A 12749-nucleotide genomic window follows, 5' to 3' on the forward strand; every position below is an offset into this window, starting at 1 on the left:
GAACAGATTCAAGGCCTCTAGAGGTGCACACGGGAGTGGAGAGGTTTAAGAGAGTTGCTATGGTAGAACACTGGGATCAAACAGACTCATCCCTTATGGATCATAGCCCTTCCACTCCCTTAACCTCTTTGCATGTATCTTTTATCAACTCACTGAAGCTGATTGAGACACAGTCTTGTTGTTTGTAATATGGAGTTATTGGGAGGACTAGAGAGAGATAATGTATGGAAAACTCTTATGCCAACAGTGCTGGCATGAAGTACACATTTGACAATATTTATTTGATGTCATTTGTTTCTGTTGTTGAGGAGACCTATAATTTCCTAATGTCAGTACACATCTGCTTCTTGGTCAAAGAACAGGTTTCTGGGATGTACACTGAAAAAATTCGGCATAAGATTTGCAAAAGAACACAAGAATATGCATGTGTTGCAGGTAAGAGTATGGTTCAGTGGTAGATCACTTGTACTCACAAGTGTGAGTCCCTGGATTACATCCCTAGCATCATACACACACACACACACACACACACACACACACACACACACACACACACATTTGTTTAACAAAAACTCCAACAGATTGTGATGTGGGACCAGATTTTGAAACACTTGTTCTAAGGCAGTGTTTTTCAAACTGCTGATTGTTAACCCACTGATCAAGAAATATACACAGTGGGTAGTTTCCAGCATCACAAACAATAACAACAGCAAAAACTGGCAGGGCTTCGTGGTACAGGCCTTTAATCCCAGTACAGTGTAAGGCTGAGACAAGAGGACCACCATGAATTCAAGGCCAGCCTGTGCTACATAGTGAGACCCTGTCTCAAAAACAAATAGCAAAGCAAAATAAAACTCCCAAAACAATAACAACAAAGAATGGAATAGGAAATAACAATGTGCACAGTACACATTAATGGTGACTATTGCTCCATGAAGTGTTTCTTTATATATAGTAATATAGGGTTATATATAAAGTTATTATGCTGTAGATCATAATAAAAATGTTTGAAGTACTCATTTCTGTTGGAGAAACAAGCATCAGAGCAATGATCTTTCAAGTCCCTCTAAACATGACTAAAAAAGAAAAGAGATGACTCCATTCCTCTTCGGTCCTCATCTCTCTCTTGTGTACTTGGGTCTACAGAGTTGGTCCTTCTGTGATTAGAGTACTCTAATACCATGTAACAGCCCTGGCCTGAGATGTAAGGGCAATTCAGGGATATGGCTACAGGTATCAGGTTAATTGCACTGACCTCATTACATAGACAAAGCATTTAATTTTAGTGGGATGTTTAATTGCTCTTGGGTAGTAAGTGCTTTTGTACAATGTGCCAAGCTCCTATCCAAACAACTGCTATGCACACTAATTACCTCTCCTCCTAGACTTTGATATTTATTTTATTATCTGAAACTTTTTATTGCCTTTTAAAGAACAAATATTTCGTTTTAAATTCTGTTTTGCTTCATGTCAACCAACAGCAGTGTCTATTTACTCTGCACTTGCTTTATTGAGGATATTACCACCCTTAACCTTTCATCCACATGCTCTGTCTAAAGGAGAAGCCACTGCATGGTTCCAGTTCATTATAGTCCTGTAACAACATGGTCCCCTTTTCAGTGAGACTTTCTCTCTTCCCTTTCTGTAAAACTGTAGGCCTTACAGAATCTCTCAACCTTACCACTTCAGAATTTCTGATCTCTCATCTAGCTTTATATTTTCCCCCATAGTACTTATCACACTACCTGCTACTATATTACAAATAATAAACAGATGAGAAAATAACCCACATGTGCTCTTTTTTTCCTTAAAGATCAGAAATCAAAGTTAGTGTGAATCCTCTCATTGCTAAGCCAGGTCCTACATTTGTAGAGAGTGTGGACATCTGAATATTTCTGTAAAATAATTTGATTTTACAATGTCCATGTTCCTTGGTAAAAACACTTTTAGGAAGTGTATAAAGTTGGTTAAGAATTCAATACATTTTAACACTACAAAGAAAATATACCCATGGCCTGGGTACAGCTTCATGGATAACTAGTTTGTGACATGTGTCATGGATTTATGGAATGTTGAGTCTGCAAGCAGTCTTATAAATTGGGGGCCTCTGGTGAGGAAACAGTAGCTTTTTTTGTGCCACACAGCTAGCTTATGGCAGAACCTACATCCTGAACCTATGTTTAGTACTTCACATTCACCATGGTGCCTGCTACGCTGATGCCCTTCTGTTCAGGTTTGAGCTAATCTACCTGTTTAGAGAACAGCGTTCAGTGCCTAGTTTCCTCCTCACAAAGACTGTAACATACTTATCACCATCCATCTGACAAGCCCCAGGCACTTCTCACCAGAGTGGATGAATTTACCTGCCTTCCCAGTCTCAACTGAGGATATTGCCTCTTGGTGCTCTTTATTGCTTTTACCCCTGTGATAGAATCAAGACAAGATCTTTATAGGAATGTTATTAGCATCACTCCTACGAGGGAAGCCTTTCTAGTGCAATCATAGTATAATGTAGATTCTGGGGCTCAAAGTCCAGAAAGCAAGGCTCAATTCTTAGATATGTGACCTAAGGCAACTTACTTAACCTCTTTGGCTCTCAATTTCCTTAACTGTAAACATAAGAAAAATAAGATCTGCCTCTCTTTATCTCTCAGGGCTGCTGTGAGGGTAAAGCAAGATAAAATGTAGGAGAGTACTTTGAATAGAGAACATTTATGCAACTGTGAAAGTAGAGTATAATGGTTAAATCAACAGAATAATTATTAAGCACTTATTATGTGCAAGTTAATGTACCATTGATTCATGTCAATTCAAGGAGCACAAGGCCCAGCTATCTCTATGAGTTTATAGTCTAACTGAGAAGGGTGTATCTGAATGGGAAGAGAGCCACCACTGCAAAGCCAGAGATGATAACTTGGTATGAGACTTGTAGATTGTATGATGAAAGAGATTGTGGTAGAAAGACCATGGAAAGATCCCTTTAGGAAGTTATGTTTCAACTGTGTTTGGGGAGAAATTGACAGAATGGAGCTAATGAGGGGAAGGAAGGATATTATGAACAGGGTAAGTAAGGGTTGGAATCATACGTGCTAAAGGCCTACTCTAAATACTGAGAAGAGGGATCTCCTGTGGCGCAATCAGTTAGCACACAGTACTTATACATACACTGGAGAGTTCACCTAGCACCTGGAGGATTATTGCCAGCTTCGCCATTGACCTGGAGTGCAGAAGAGAGAATCAAAGTATGGTTTTCATGAAACCAAGGCAGACGCTAAGTGAAACAGTGGGTATGACTGATTGTGTATCATGAGGCCCTAATACTGAAAATTGATCTTACACTACTTTCTACCTCATAGGGCTGTTCTAGCTTTAAGTGAGATGATGTGTGTTGAACATTTTGCACAGTGCCTGGTGAATGGTTAGTATTAAATAAATGTTAGTTGTCATCATTATCATCACTTTGGAATTTGCCTTTTATCAGCTGTGTGAACTTGAGCAAGTCATATTACCTCTTGTTTTTTTCAGTTTGCTAGCCTTTACAATGTGCCAACTGTTAAAGATTATTTTGGGGATTAAGTGAGTTAATCTAATTAAAGTGGTTATCTCTGTGCTTGGTACATGGATAATCACTCAGTAAATATTAGGTACTGTCCTTACTATGATCAATTGATTTTTAATGTAATGTGATCACATAACAGAACATTCGGGAAACTGAAAGAAACAGACAAAACCAGCCCAAACTGTCTCAATACTTTTGATCCAGTTTTACATCTGACAGTTCTTTTTAAAAATATTTCACTGACATAGATTTCCTTAATTGAAATAAATAACACTGAAGAAAATGACATGGATCTGGGATGCAATTCATTAAACATTTACTGAGTATCTGGCATAGTTCTTGCATGTGAAGAATTTAAAGGCCAATATAAGAACATACGGAAGCAAAATAAAAATATAAAATATAATTTTGCCTCATATTAAGTACTTCAGATGAAGTTATAAGGAATTTCAAAATGCCAGATGTGCGTATGTGTGCATGCACACAAGTGTACTGGTATGGTGGGGAAAAGCCTCACATCTTGTGATTTTAGAAAGGGTTGGCCAGCAGGGCCTCACTGAGAGGGTGTTATGTGAGATTAGTCCCAAAAGAGGTGAAAAAGCTGTTATCTCAGAGTAGTGTTACAAACAGCAAACTCACAGTCAGGAGCATCTGGCCTTTAAGAAACCACCAAAGCCTTTTATCCTAGCATTCTGGGACGCGGAGACAGGAGGATCATAAATTCCAGGCCACTATGGGCAACTGAAAGGCTTAGCAAAATCTTTTCTCAAATTTAAAACGTGGGAATTGAAGATGTAGCTCATAACAAAGGCCTCGGGTTCAATCCCCAGGACCACCAAACAGACAAAAAATGAACCTATCAGAAAGCCCATATTGCAGGAGGGGATTGAATGAGAGGAAGAGTAACAGGGCAGAAGGTCAGGTAGATCAACTCGATCATATTTTTAGGGCTTTAGATCATTGTGATAACTGTTATTTGCAAGGTGATGGAAAGCTGCAAAAGGGCTGTTTCATGGGGGGACATAATTTGACTTTTGCCAGGTATTCAGCCCTCTTATAAGAATTGAGTTTTACCTACACAGGCCTTGGACAACAATAAACAAGAGACATAAGCCCCAGTAGTCCTGAAGAGCTAGCCTTACCACTCTGTGAACTGTAGAGTGGTTCACTGGTACAGAAGAGAACATAGAAAAGAGATGACGACAAAGAATAGCGTGAAGAGATGCATCTCTCAGAGTTGAAAGGAACCCAGCTAATAACATTGTGCCACTATGGATCTGCTTATCCAGCCTTGACTTAAACCTTCCCTGCCTTACCATCCTGCTCAATTTCTGGCAGCACTTTTCTCAAGGTCAGAAAGCCCTTTGACCGTTTTTCCTGACAATCTGCCTCCTTGCTACCACTGGGTGGCAGTAGTCCTAGTTCTGTCACCTAAATAACGCAGAATAAGTACGCACCTTCCTTAGGAAAACACCAGTGACTACTTGAAGACAGGTGACTATTTTATATACCCACCAATCTTTCTCCTTTACTATAACCATGTCTCTGGTCTCTTCAGAAGCCACTTTGATTATGGAATTATTTCCTTTTCCAATCTCATGTCCTCTGGAGGTATTGCCTTTTCTCAGTGACTCTTAAAATGTGATGACTCGAATTAAACAGGAGAATCCAGGAGGGCACAGTGAAGATTATAGGGTGATGATTACAGTTTAGGATCTAGAAACCTTAATTAATACAACCTAAAATTGTGCAGTAGTATTTTACCAATTAAATAATTTAGTTACATTACCTTAAACTATTGGCTTAAATTATTTTTCTGAGTTAAGTCAAACCTCAACAAATGTTTTTGGTAGGGAGGGCTTGCTTCTTAGTTATATGAGCTTCAGTTGACACATTGTCTCTTTGTTGGTCTCTCAGAATGGATTTACATTTTTAATTGAGAATTATTTCTTTACCTTACTTTAATTTCGCTTTTTAAATTTTAGCGCAGTATTCCAGCCACTTGAGCTTGCTTTGAATTTGTTTTATCCTGCAACGTGTTTGATACCCTGCCAGCTTTGAGTTATCTTCAGACGTGGTAAGTACAATTTCTATGTCATCTAAATTATTAATAAATTTGGAAAAGCCCTATGACTCTTCTCTAAGACATTTCTGCTGGTTGCCACATATGCTTTGGTAAAAAAGTTTAATGAATTGCCAGTCTGTTTCCTATATTATAACCTGGTTAATACTCACCGTCTTATTTTAGTTTACTTATTAGAAAATTAATAGGAGGCAATTTCAAATACACTACTAAATCCAAAATATGTTGTCATTTCAAAAGACAAGATGGACAAAGATGAATTAAGATGGGATTTTTTTGTTTTGCAAAATGGAAAAAAATGCTAGTATAGTTTTTTTTCCAATTATGAAAGTAACAAGGGCTTTTGTAAAGGTCAACAACGTGCACAGTTATACAAATTAGAACATTAAAGTCCATCTGTAATCTTGTGTCCTGATACCATACTAGATAACTTCAATTAATGGTCTGAAGCAAATGTAAATACAGCTTCAGGGTTTTAATGAGGTATATCTTAGTTACTTTCCTTGTTGCTGGGACAAAAATACCTGATGCACACAAGTTAAAGGAAGAAAGGTTTATTTTAGCTCACAGTTTGTGGAAGTTTCAGTCCACAGTCAGATAGCCCTAACGCAGGGCAGCATGGCAGGCAGAAAGCAGCAGCCTTCCTTCTTCTTTCCTTTTTATTCCATCTAAGCTGTGTGCCTATTGGTTCATGGCATCCATACCCAATGTGGGTCTTACCTCTTCAATAAATCCATCATTCATACTCAGAACTATGTTAAAACGATCAGAGGAATGACCTGGTATCACATGCCCATGATCTAGTCACTTCCCACTACCTCCACCTATGAGCAAATGAGGCTTCAGAGAAACATTAGGATATAAGCTATACAGAATCTGATTATAAGGATTATTGTATGACCACAATCTTTTGGAAATATCTTTCCTTAGTACAGTTTTTATCTCAGTCTTTTTAACAACGATATAATGTTCTTTTCTACATTTATGTTATAATTTTACTTCAACAACCTATATTGATGAATTAAATCAGTGCCAAATGTTTGCTGTTAAAAGTAGTGTTATGCAATAAACTTTCTTTGCTATCTTGATGAGTTGTGTTTGGTGCTGCCTGTTGCTTCTCCTAGGGTGTGTGTGTGTGTGTGTGTGTGTGTGAGCATGCGGTGTGTGTTTTGTTTTTTTGAGACATGGTTGCACTTTGTGGTTCAGGCTGGACTTGAACTCACTGTGTAGCCCAGGCAGGCCTCGAACTCGTGATGATCCTCTTGCCTCAGCCTCCTGAGTGCTGGTATTACAAGCATGTGCCACCATATCCAGCTTTCTCTTGTCTTTTTTGGATGATTTTCAATTTCCTGAAACCCACAGGGTTGCTCCACCTAAGAAAGAACCAATGGGAGAGTTAGCAACTTCCTTGTGATGACTTGACTTTGAAAATCTATACTTTGTCTTGCTTTGGAGTTGAATTAAGGCTGTTTGAATTCCAAAGCATTTGTAGAAGACTAAAGCACTTAAAAATGAAGATTCAGGTTGATGGGACACTAAAGCCCCTGGCTGGCACAGGCAAGCTGAGTCAGGCAAGAGTCTGGCAAACGATTGCCATCCAGGCACTATTGTCCCATTTTACACCCTCAGTTCTGATCAAAAGGAGCCACTTACGAGATCATGAGTATGAACTTCATCTCTCATCTTCATGCATTTACTCCTTCTTGGGGGTCTTTCTCTCTGAGTATGTGCACCTTGCAGATCAATGTGGAGCTTTCAGAACACTTTAAGAAAATGACTTTGAATGTCAAACCTGTGTTTGAGTATCAGAGCTGCATCTGCTTACCTCTGTGATCTTGGATAAGTCAGTAATTTTTTTCTCATCCTCATTATCCTCATTTACAGAATGAGTATACAGGTACTCTTTGTTTAACAACCTACCTTTTTAACAACTGTTTAGATTTATGACCAAGGCCCATTATTGAAACTTTTGACCTTTTTTTGTACAGTTCTATATATCTTGTTTTTAGAGCCTCAATGTATTTTTTTCTTGGTACAGCATACCTTGTTTGTACAGTACAGTAAATCCCTGACTTACAAATGAGTTCTGTTCTGGAAGAATTGTTCACAAGTCAGAGTCATTCATAAACCAACAAAGTGAGTCATATACAAGACAGAAAAAAAAGTTCACAACTCAAATGTTTGTAAGTCAAGGGCTTACTATACTGTAAGTTTTGCTGATTGTATTGTACAGTACTGTAGTTTTACGTTCTATTATACAATACAGTACTGCATGCAAGAGTTATGCAAATGAAAGCAAAGCCATCAAGTTGGAGTTTCTTTAGACTGTGTATTTGTTCTGAATATTGTAAGGTCCATACCGCATACAATTCCTTATTTAGCAACAAATTCATTTAAGGACCTAGTAGCAGGAATGGAACTCAGGTGTTAAATAAGGAAATGTCTGTATAACTATGCAAGATACAGTAAAACACTTGGCCTAATTACTAGGTGATATTAAGCACTTAGTGTTATTTTGTAAGCAACTTACTAGCTGCTACCATTATCTTTGTCATGGGTGATCATTTTGCCTACTCCACAGAGTCATTGTGAAGATTAAATGAGAGCATATGTAAAGCACGCAACATAATACTCCCATAAACTGAGTGCTAAATAAATGATAGCAGTTAGTGATTACATTTATGCCTCTCTCTAGATGCTTGTCTCATTCTTTCTTCTGTTATTTCTTTTGTGTTCTTGATTTAAGTTCTTCCTCTAATTTATAAACTCCCTTGAAAGTGTATTATTCTCTCACCACTCCAAAGAAAGCGTAAAAGAGCCAGTGCTGGAAATTTGTGGGATTCTTTAAAATTTAGGTGACTGAAGCTTTGTATTACTTTTTCTAAGTACCTTTGTGATTAAATTATTTGCCAGTTAGAAAGCACCTCACCCATTAGCTGATCAACTGGGAAGGCCAGAGTAGATCATGGTTCCAACTACTGAACCATTAATCGCAGAACTAGCAATCTATGGAATAATATGGAAATGGAATCTATGGAATAATCTATGGAAAGCTGTTCTTTAGCCAGTGGCATTGTGTGTAAGTTTATGTGAATAGAATGGATTAGCATATCATTCTCAAGATTTTGCTATGTAGAAGAAAAGCAATATCCATTAGACCATCATCCCAGCCCAGGCCAGTCCAACATCAAATTCCTCTTAGACTGCCACATCAGCCTCCTAAGTTGTTTCCTTGGTGAATCCCAAGCATTTGTATTTACAAATACTCCCCAGGTAGTTTTAATATTTAGCTAAGGTTGACAGCCTTCACTTTGATCTATGAGCTTGGCCCTTCCTTTCTCATTTTGCCCACTCCACTCCTCCACAACAGCCTTCTGTTCTGGGAACATGCCAAACTCATTTCTACTTCAATGTCTTCACGCTTGTTCTGATCCTCTGCCAGTAATTGAACCCCATTTTTGTCCCAATTTCCCACTTTTTTATTTTTTAGTTTTTCTCATGTAACCATCACAGAAAAAAAAAAAAAGAAAAGAAAACCCTTGCCTGTATTCTCTATCTCAGGTAGTTCCCCATCCCCTGCATTATTCTCAAACTTATTGGTCCTCAGCCATTAGTCTCTGACTCTGTGTATATGTGTGTTCGCAAAAAAGAGGTCATATAAACACACGTAACGATAGTAGTTACTTATGAGCCAAGAGAAGAGAATGGCAACCTACTTTGTGCCTTAATCTTGGATTTTTCACTCTAAGGAATGATAAGATAAACTTTTATTTGAGCTACAAAGTCTATGGTATTTTGTTATGGAAGCCTGTCATATAGTATGCATATAGTATAGTATCCATATAGTATGCATAGGCATGCAAAGACATATAGCATGATAGGCAATAAATGTTAAGGAAAAATGAAGCAGAAAATTAGATGACATTATGTAGTTGGAGTGGCCTAGACAAGTAAATATTGAGTAAACACCTTAAGGAAATTAAAAAGGGGGAGGCTGGGGATGTAGCTCACCAGCATAAATGCCTGCCTGGCAAAAAGGAAGTCATGAGTTTGATCCCTGGTACCAAAAAAAAAAATTCTTAATCTGGATTTATTCATATGTAGAGCATTTAAGGCAGAATAGAGTATGCAAATGCCCTAAGGCTAGGTCCTACCTGTGAGGTTGAAGAACAGCGAGTTTAGTGTAACTGGAAGTGTGAGAACAAGGGGAAGAGTTGCAGGGGATAAATTCAAAGAATTAATAGAGGTCAGGTAATTGAAGCTGTGAAACTTTCCATGAGAGCTCTAGCTTTTGCTGAAAAAGTACTTCAGTGAGCAGAAAGAAGTATAATCTGACCTAGATTTTAATAGGCTCAATAAATGTACTCTGTTTACAATAAATTGAAGAGTATAGAGTAGAAGCAGCAGAATCAGCCAGGAGGCTACTACAATAATCCAAGTGAAAAATGATGGTGACTTTGAAAATGGTGGTTGAAATGGCAGTAATATGGGAACTGATGAGAAGTGGTCAAAATCTGTATGTATGTGTTTTGAAAGAGAGAGTATGCAGGACTTGCTAATGGACTGTGTGTTGAATACAAGACAAAGTATAGTCATGAAACACCACATAGATTTTGAACTGATCATCTATAATCATGGAGTTGCTACTTAGCTGAGATGAGGATTGGGGGGAAGAGTAGGATTTAGGGATAAATATCAAGGGCTTAGTTTTGAGCTATATATATTCAAGGTCCGAATGTTTGTGTTTTCTCAAATTCATATATTGAAATCCTTATTAATAGAACTGGGATTTGTGGCCTTAGGTCATGAGAATAAAGACCTCATGAATGGTTATTAGCGCTTTTATAATAGAGACCTGCATGCAGCTTCTCACTCCTTCCATCATGTGAAGACACAGCAATAAGGTGCCAACAGAGAGAAAGTATCCCTTCACCAGACACCAGTGGCATCTTGAACTTGGGCAACTCAATCTCCAGAACTGTGAAAAATTTTTGGCTTTCTGTAAGTTATTCAGAGTATGCTTTTCATAGCTGCCCAAACAAACTGAGATAAGTGCCCATTTAACATCAAAATGGAGATGTCAAGTAGAGTTAGATATAGTACCTGGAGTCCATAGACAAGTTTTGGTCTGGAGATAGAACTTTGGGAGCCAAGCCTGGATAATCACATACGTAGTAAATTTAAGGAGTAAAGATGTGAGGTACAAAGGTAAACCCTAAAGCATTCCAAAATCTATAAGTTGGGTTGAAAAGCAGCAAGCAAAGGATGTTGAGAAGAAGCCAGAGAAGAAGAAAGAAGGCTAATAGATGGCTCAAGGAAAAGAGAGTGAAGTTGTGAAGATACACTGAAGACACCTCAGCTTAGATGAGCACTGAGAATTCACCATTGGATTTTGCAATATGGAGGTTACCGGTGATCTCAATCAGGACAATAATTAAAGTGAATTCAAGAGAAAAAGAAAGGAGAAGATTTGGAAACAATGGATATAAATAAATGTCTCAAAGTTTTAGTAAAATGTGAAGAAGATCAGGGGCAAAAGTAACATGTAGGAAACGAATTAGAGAAATTAGGGTCTAGAGAGCGGTTTAGTTACTTTTTTAGCTGGGAAAAATAATATTCTAATGAAAATGATCTATCATCCCACTTTTGGGGGATCTTAGTCTTGTACATCTCCAGTACTTAACACTGTACCTGGCACATGGAGGCCCTTAGTAAATGCTGTGGAATAAGCAAATGGTCAGTGAATGAATATATGAAAGTAGATGTTAAGGAATTGAGCAAGGAATAATGCTGGCAGCAAAGGAACTGAATAGCACCTTATCTTTAATTTAAGTCACTCCTGCTGCGCTTCTGGCACACCAAACTGGCTCCAGGCTGAGGCAGTTTAAGAATCGGTTGGCATGGCACAACTCCACAAGGGTTAAGGTAAAAGTGAGGTATTATTGTAGTCACTCATTCCTGACAGTCACTCATTCCTTGTTGGGCTTTATATACTCGGTGAGGCCACAGAAGACCTTGGAGCTCAGGGCTGTGCCAAAAGAGAAATTCCTCTTCATCATTCTCATTTTCTGAGTTTGTTCTGTTTGCAGCACAGAGTGTGTGTGTGAGGCACATGCCACACTGGCATTCGAGCCTTCCCCTGTTTTCTAGAAGGTTGTTAATCACTTTGTGTAACTCAAAACAAAAGCCAGAAACAAAAAGCCCATGTTCACTGTGGCTGGAATCCTTGGCGTCTGTCTCATCTCAGTTGCTACACTGCACAATTCTCACAGTGTAGGGGCACAGCTCGGCCTGGTGAAGCTTCTCCATGGTGCTCATGACTCAGCTGTTGCTGGAAAGATGGTATGGCCCTGAGCCAGCCAGTACACAGGAGGTACTTCAGTTTTGAATGAATACACACTGGGATTTTGAGAAAGTGACTAGGGTGAGGAATTTTTTTTTTCTTTGCCTTCTCTCTCATCTCGCTGTATGTTCAAAAGTAGCTCTGTGCAATGGCACAACCAGCTGTAAGATCGGATCCTGAGCTTGGAAGAAGAGATAGTGGAACACCCATCATTATTTAGCAGCGACCCCAGGCTTCTTTTGCCACTCAAGACTCCATCGTGGTGTTAGGTCTTAGGAGTCTAAAATATTCATTTCAATCACCAGTGGCATAATACTTGATCTAGACCACATCTTATGTATTTTATTCAAATTTGTGATTATAATATTAAAGTAGTACTTCTGATCATTCTAATACTAATTGCAGCTAACACATATTGAGTGCTCACTGTGGGCAGACACTAAACTGAGCTCGTCACATAAATTTTTATACTTTTCACCCCAGTGACCCACACAAGACCACCTGTGTGGTAAGTTCCACTATATGTCCACTGAACAGAAGAGATGCAAGCTACAAAGGGATAGAGTTGAGATTCAAATCTGATCTGTCTCACTAAATTACCACACTCTGTATGGTTTCTTATTACAACATCAGTCCGTTATGTTAAAAATCTAAATCAGGTAATATCATCCCTCTATTTAAAAACTTTCAGTGACTTCCCATCATACTTGCAATAAAACTCAGCTTTTTTTCCTGGGTCATCATGGCCTGACAGAATCTGGTCA

At 38.5% G+C, this 12749-nt stretch overlaps 1 protein-coding gene across 3 annotated transcripts in view; it reads left to right on the forward strand.

Moving 5' to 3' along the window:
- The window catches only part of Pak3 (p21 (RAC1) activated kinase 3), a 327193-nt gene that overhangs the window by 47055 nt on the left and 267389 nt on the right, over positions 1 to 12749 (forward strand). For 2 of the 3 annotated variants that reach the window (XM_063246284.1, XM_063246283.1), the window contains exon 2: positions 5545 to 5636. The exons of the other annotated variant lie outside the window; for it this stretch is intronic. The gene's annotated coding sequence lies outside the window, so the exon portion shown is untranslated. The remainder of the gene's footprint in view (positions 1 to 5544; positions 5637 to 12749) is intronic. 3 annotated transcript variants of the gene reach the window in all.

Source organism: Cavia porcellus, unplaced genomic scaffold (genome assembly GCF_034190915.1).
Source record: "Cavia porcellus strain 051 isolate PalLab524CR breed Dunkin Hartley unplaced genomic scaffold, mCavPor4.1 scaffold_3, whole genome shotgun sequence".
In the NCBI taxonomy this organism is placed as follows: Eukaryota; Metazoa; Chordata; class Mammalia; order Rodentia; family Caviidae; genus Cavia; species Cavia porcellus.